This window comes from Solanum tuberosum, unplaced genomic scaffold, assembly GCF_000226075.1.
Source record: "Solanum tuberosum cultivar DM 1-3 516 R44 unplaced genomic scaffold, SolTub_3.0 scf00642, whole genome shotgun sequence".
Lineage (NCBI taxonomy): Eukaryota > Viridiplantae > Streptophyta > Magnoliopsida > Solanales > Solanaceae > Solanum > Solanum tuberosum.
The window spans coordinates 39,833-47,149 of record NW_006239578.1 but is presented as its reverse complement, the minus strand read 5'-3'; positions in this window follow the sequence as shown (position 1 = coordinate 47,149).

Here is a 7,317-nt window from a genome sequence, read left to right as displayed (position 1 = left end):
AAGTTACCGTAAATTTCTTTTTAAAGATTTGTCTGAAATTTGGGTCAAATGTCTCAGAGATATTCTCCCAATCTATAAAGAGTTATGGTTCCCACGACCTATGAAATCGAAGGTCTACGAGTCTAGTTTCCAATGCATCAACCCGTTTGTTCATATGACTTCAGAATGGAGATATATTTGCGTTTTTACAAGATTGTGAAAGCAGGCAGGTGAGGTGGGTCCCCTAGGTCGGTGGAACTTTATATATATCATCTTCTTCGACTTTTATTCATTTTTCCTTCATTTTTCTTAGTGAATAACCAAAAATCTCACAAAACCCACTTCTAGGATCAACCAAGTTACAAATTTTCGTGACTTAAGTCCTTAACAAAAGTTGTTTTACTCGTTGAGCTCGTCAACATGGTATAATTTGTTTTATCGATTTCCTAGCATATCATACTTTGGTGTGTGGACAACAAGGGTTTAAGTTTTGAGGTGTATTACGAACTTAAAATCAAGGTAAGACCCTTCTTCCATCGACTCTAGCTTTGATAAGTCACAAATAGCAATTTGCGACGAAAATACATATCTTTTATCGGATTATTGTGGTATCCTCTATTCTTTTGTATTGATTATGGTTCTGCCTTGTTGTAGTATCGATGGGGGTTGTGAGTAAAGTCGTTAGGCCACGTGAATTCAGCGAAAAAGGTATGTTAAGGCTATTCCCTACTTACGACATGTTTCCTTAAAGCTTAAGAGCAATGTAATTGGGTTGTTATCCTTGTTATACTTGTAGCCATTATTGTTGATTGTTGGTTGCTCGAGTTGATATAATCCTCCCTTTTCGGGATTCTTATTCAATTAGTAGAGTCTCTATGTTGGACACGACTTAGAGGCTATTTGTATAGGTTTCTTATAACTAAATTGCTCGCTTTTAGCTATTGGATTGTTATTGTTTCCCTTGGAGGTATTGTGGTTGGCTGCAGGAATGTGATCTATGCCTAGAAGGGATATGTTCTGCCTACTGGGCTATATGGATGCCTAAGAGGGCTATGAGTTGCGTATGGGGCTATATTGATGCCTACAAGGGCTATGAGTTACCTCATGGCTATATTGACGTCTAAGAAAGCTATGTGCTTTCTACAGTGCCATGTTGTTGCCTAAGAGGGCTATGAGTTATCTATAAGCTATGTTGATGCCTAAGAGATCTATGTGCTACCTACGGGGATATATTAATTCCTAAGAGGTCTATGTGACTGCCTACGGGGATAAGGGACTACTGATAGGGGTATATAGACTGATTGGCACCTTCCGGGCTTATGGGGGCCTGAGTAGGTGGTCTTGTGTGTTGTTTGTACCTGTCGAGCTTATGGGGGCTTGGTTAGGTTGTTGTTTTATTATTTTTGATAAGTTAAGAATTAGAAGCAAGTCGGTACACTTATCTTATCCATGATCTATTTATCGGATTATTCAAGTATATTAGGATACCTGTTCATTGTCTATTGCCTTTCATACTCTATACATTATTTCGTACTGACGCCCCATTGCCTGGGGGCGCTGCATTCATGCATGCAGGTCCCGACAGATGACCCAGTAGACCTCCTCAGCAGCAGGATTGACTTTTATCAGATTGACTAGCCCCTTTTCTCTGGAGCTGCTAGAGTTTGGAGGTTTGTTAACTTTTATTGTATATATTTTTATGGGTAGGCTGGGGCCCTGTCCCGCTAATCTTTACTACTCTTAGAAGGCTTGCAGACTAGTGTGTGGGGTGTGTAGCTACGTTATGGCCATGCTGACCTAGTTTGTTGGTTTGCTGAAGCTTGTGAGCTGTTTGATGTATTGTCTTGATATATACATATTTTCAGTTTTGTTTTAGAGATCATGGTGGCCTCGACGGCCCAATCTGGACTTCTGTGCTAGTTGGCTATTTCTTTACATGAACTCTTAGGAGTAGCTGTTTCTTTTATAGATCTGTTGACAGGGGCCTTGCCGGCCGAGAGCTTAGTTTTAAGCCGAGATTATACTTGTTTGATTTCTTGATTGCGTGTGGTCGCCATGCGCTAGTAGCAAATGGTTCAGCAGGGTCGGCTCTAGCTTGAGTTTTGGCATTAGGAGTTAGTTGCGCCCCTTGAGTTTGGGGCGTGATAATATAGAACGCCTTAACTAAGTGGATCCACTAGTGTATGCTAAAAAGCACTAAGGAGTCATCTAAAATGTATTATTCTTTTTACCCTAATGACTACATGGTCTATGGATACTTGAGTTATTAAGTACTCGCGTTCCCATATCGGTGCTCAATACTACTCCCAAAATATACTCAGCTCATATGTCTTAAAAGCAAAAATTGGTTTGAGATAATTACTCAAAACTTAGCTTAAAAGCTCTCTTGGAATCGGTGTTCCCTTTCTTGCTCAAATGTGAAAATATTTTTAACTCTTGGGAATACTTAGTTCCCGTATAATCTTTGAAGAAATGAACTTTGCTCTTACTCTTTACTCAACTCAAAGCTTAAGTCTTAAAACAAAGTTGAACGTTTGTAAAAGACTTTTGAAATAATTTATGAATTTCTCTTAACTTGACTCTTAACTTTCCTTGAATTGAATTATGGATTCAAGGATTGTGATAGGAACGATATCATGATGTTTATGAGTGTTTTTAGATAGTTAAACAAGAGAAATGATCAATAAATCACTATCTGGAAGCAAGTCCGTGACGCGGAGATGTATTTAAACTTTTGGTCGCGAAAATAAACTTTTGGACAGAACGGTCCATGATTGCTCCGCAATGCGAGGAGGTTTTTTCCCAATCTGAGGAACAGGTCCGCGTCGCGGACCTGCGGACCTGGTACCCAGATTCGCCCGACAATTTTCCTTCTTCGTTTTCCAGCCCCAATTCACCTAACTCGGTTCTTTTTCCCAACTCCTCTTTAGATTTAGATACCCAGCAAATGTACCTAAGAACCTAACTCAAAGCAGCTCTATAATTCGACGTAATGATCTCAGAAACGTTTCAATCTCAACTCAATTCAAGAACGATATCAAATTCAAGAATACATATAAAAAATATCAAACTTTCAACCCTTTTAGGACGAATTCACGCTGAAATAAACTTGTTTGGCACGTGGGTGAACGAACCCAACATTATGAAAGCCTCACATACCTCGTAGGGATCACCCCTTGACGAAATCCACAAGCGATTCTCGATGAACTTGACGATTCTTGCTCCTTCTCCTCTTCTTTTCTTTTCTCCCAAAACTCTAACTTAGTTTTCAAAAGCGTAAACTGACCAAGTTCAGTTTAGACCCCAATTAAACTCCTAAAAATGAAATAAAATAATTTGGTATGGAAAAGACCAAACTACCCTTCAAAAATTCAGATTACATAACTTAACATAACTTAACAAATTTCCAGATTTTTCATTCTTTCCTAAAATGACTATTTTCAATTCTAACTCTTTCTAGTTCTTTCAATTAGCAAGTTGTTACAGTATCATGGAGGTGTCACTGAATGATTGAAGTACACATCAATGATACATGACAATATATAAATATATTGTGGTGGAATCCTTAAAGACGGATGCAAATCTCAATGATATCAGGTTAGTATATAGATATACTGTGATGGTATCATTGAGGTCTCACTAAAGTAGTGAAGCATACATCAATGATACCATGAAAATATATAGATATACTATGATAGTATCATTACAGACTGAAGCAAATGAAAAGAATCAGAAATAAAAAATGAAAAGAAAGTTAATTGAAATAAAAAAATAAATATAGAATGACCAATAATATGAAATTTAATTGTGGTGAAAAAATAAAAAATATTATGATTTGAGAAAAAATGAATGAAAAAGGAAGAAAAATAATAAAAGAATAAGAAAATAATCAGAAAAAAAAGAAAAGAAAGAGAAAGAAACATAAAATAAAGAAATTAAAAAAATAAAGAAAAATACAATAAAAATGAAAAAATATATAAAATGAACCAATAAAAGAAAAAAAAGGGAAAAAGGAGAAAAATAAAAGCACAAAAAAAAGAAATAGAGGAAATAAACGAATAAAGAAATATATAAGAAAAGAAAGAAGAAGAAGAAGAAAATGAGTAAATAAAATAAAAAAGTGAGTATGAATTAGATTATGGTGTAAAAAGGAAATAAAGAATAAAATAATTTGAACAAAAAATAAATGAACAAAAACGCATAAAAAATAAAAATAAAAACGAGAAAAAAATAAACAAATAAAGAAATAAATGAGAAAAAAGAACAAGAAATGAAGTATATGAAATAACTACCGAGTATAAATCAGATTATGGTGTAAAAAGAAATAAAGAAGGGAAAAGGGCCTGATATACCGCTTAACTTTGCCATTTGGAGTTGATATGTCCCTTGTTTTGAAAGTGACTCATATATACCCTTACCGTTATACAAACGGCTCACATATATCCCTACCGTTACAAAATGAGCTCACATATACTCCTCATTTAACGGAAGTGAAAAAATTAGTTTTAAATTTATATTTTTTACTTTTAATTTTCTTAAAAATTATTTAGGGGTATATATGAATCTTCTAGCAAAGTTCAAGGTATATTTTATTCTTTTTCATACATAAATTATTTTTTGACTTCTTTGATTATAATTATTTGATTTTCTTATTCTTATTTTATTTCTTTCATTCTTTAGTGTAAAGAAAAAACTGTAAAACTATTTTTTTGTGGCTATATTATAATTTAAAACTATTTTTTTCTATATTGTAATTTAATTTTTGTATTTGAAGAAAAAAATTTGGTCCCTTAATAAATAAACAGATCCTCTCCTCCTCAGTAGTCACCAATTGAGTAGCATATCTAGACAAGACATGGAACTTGGCCTCATAAGCAGCCACAGACATACCACCTTGCTCCAAAGCCATGAACTCATCCTTCTTGCGATCTCTCAAAGTCCCAGGCACATATTTCTCTAAAAACAGAGCATGAAACTGGGTCCAAGAGAGTGGGAGTAAAGTTGAAGATCTGCACTCCACATAAGCCCACAACCACTGGTTAGCCTCACCTTGAAGTTGAAAAGTCACCAACTCAACCCCATGCTGATGGACAATTCTCAACTAATGAAGCCTCTCATAGCAATCTAAGATAAACTCATAAGCATCCTCACTCTCAGAACCAAGAAATACATGAGGATTTAGCTTCAAAAGCTTAGTCAACATTTCATGCTCATTACCAGTCATAACAGAACCCAACAAAGGACGGAAGAAAGCATCATTACCTCCCGTCCCACCCACCTGTGGCGCAGTGATAGCAACATGGGGATTAGTAGGAGCTTAAGTTGCTTAAACAGAGGGAAGCACTCCAGGACCAACCAACCCTTTCAAGAATGACATCATCTGCTGAGCTAACACTGGGTCCAAATGAGGAATACCTGTAGTTTCAGCCTATACCTCTTCCTCTTGCCCAACTTCCTCAACATTTTCCTATATCTCTTCATGATGCATAAGAGGGGCCTCATTTCTGGGAGCATCTCCAACCGGTGCTCCATCCCTAGAAGGCGCTGCCTTTCCTCGGCCTCTACCCCTAGCTCTTCCTCTACCCCTGCCTCGACCGCGAACTATCGCTGCAGAATCCTCACCTGGAGCATTGACGGGAGCTACGGGTCTGACGCCGTTGAATATAGTGTTAACTATTTACGGACAGAAGAGTGAAGGAGGTTAGATACCGATTTGAATCGCCAGATACTAATTGGAATCAAGTTATAGCACGAAAGGAGACAAAAGAAAGTAGAGAGATTTCCTAAAGTCCTATAGCCTCTCGAAGAAAAAGTACAGATGTCTCTGTACCGTTCCGCAAGACTCAACTAGACTCGTTTTGGAGCATCGAGATCAACGAACCTAGGCTCTGATACCAACTTTGTCACGACCCAGACTATCGTGATTGACACCCACACTAACTCTCCGGTGGGATAACCATTACTACAACCCAAACTAACAACTCAACCAAAATACTAAGGCATTTAAGTTATAGAAGCTAGTTAAATAGCTAAAAACTGAAGTTCCCATAAACTTCCAAATGATTTATCAACTAAATAATGTGGAAAAATACGCCTAGAACCTGAAAGTCAATGTACCAAAACTCTAACAATGAACCAAAAGTCTAAACAAGAAGGTGGCTAGAAAGTCTAAGTCAGAAATGTGGGCATAGACAGAAAGAGAACTTATGGCAACCCGGAAGAACTGGCTCACCTTTGAATTCGAACGACGATCACTGATCTTCTAAGCGAGGTCTGTCAATAGCTGCCTGAAGATGTCTTGTACTCAACAAAGAAAGAACAAGTGCAGAATCAGTACATAACCACAATGTACTGGTAGGATCACACGGCTATCCCACTAAGTGCAACATATATAAGTCATACAACAATATAATAACATGCATACATCGAACATATACAATATCATCATCATTTAAGAACAACGTACGATTTCACATTTCTCAAGATACATAGTTATGTCAAATCATTGGTCCTTTCATGGAACCCAAGCCCAAACCCAAACAGTTAGCATACCGGAACGTGGTACCCGATCCAATGTATATGCCGGAACGTGGCAATCGATCCAATAATTATGCCGAAACGTAGAAACCGATCCAAGTTAGTGTATCGGAACGCAACACCCGATCCATTCAACGAGCCACAATCACAAGGTACATTCTCATAACCATACAATCAAGTCATGATTCATGACATTCATCATTCATATATCCTCATTTACAATCAATGTGATCAATAATGCAACATTCACATACATATATGTTTTATAATGAAGCAAGAACAAACATACATCACACAATCATAGAATCACAACCATCATCTACCTCGAAAAAAATCTTGAAACCCTAAGAAACTTAATTCTTTCCTTTCTGGATTCGTTCTGCTTGTTATTGGTCTACAAACAATCAATATAATACGGAAATCAATAAACAATCACTAATTACCCGAATTAATAACAATTATAACAATCCTAGATCATACCCATAATCCCACTACCCAAAATAGGGCTTTTCCCACCATAATTCTCAGATCAAAACTCTCCCCCATCGATATTTACCCATTAGATTACGTTCTACAGATCGAAAAAATGGATTCGGGGAGTTAAAACCTTACTTTTAGCCTTAAAGATGGTGGAAAACTGTCAAGAATCGCCTGGGGTTCATCTCCTTACTCTCAAAGTCAAAAAGTGCAGAATAAAGACGTTTTGGGGTTTATTTCCGACTTAAGTCGCGTCGGGCTCGCCACAATGGTCCTCACCCCGCTAAAGCGTCCCCGCCCTGGCGACAGAAATCCCTGCCAAAG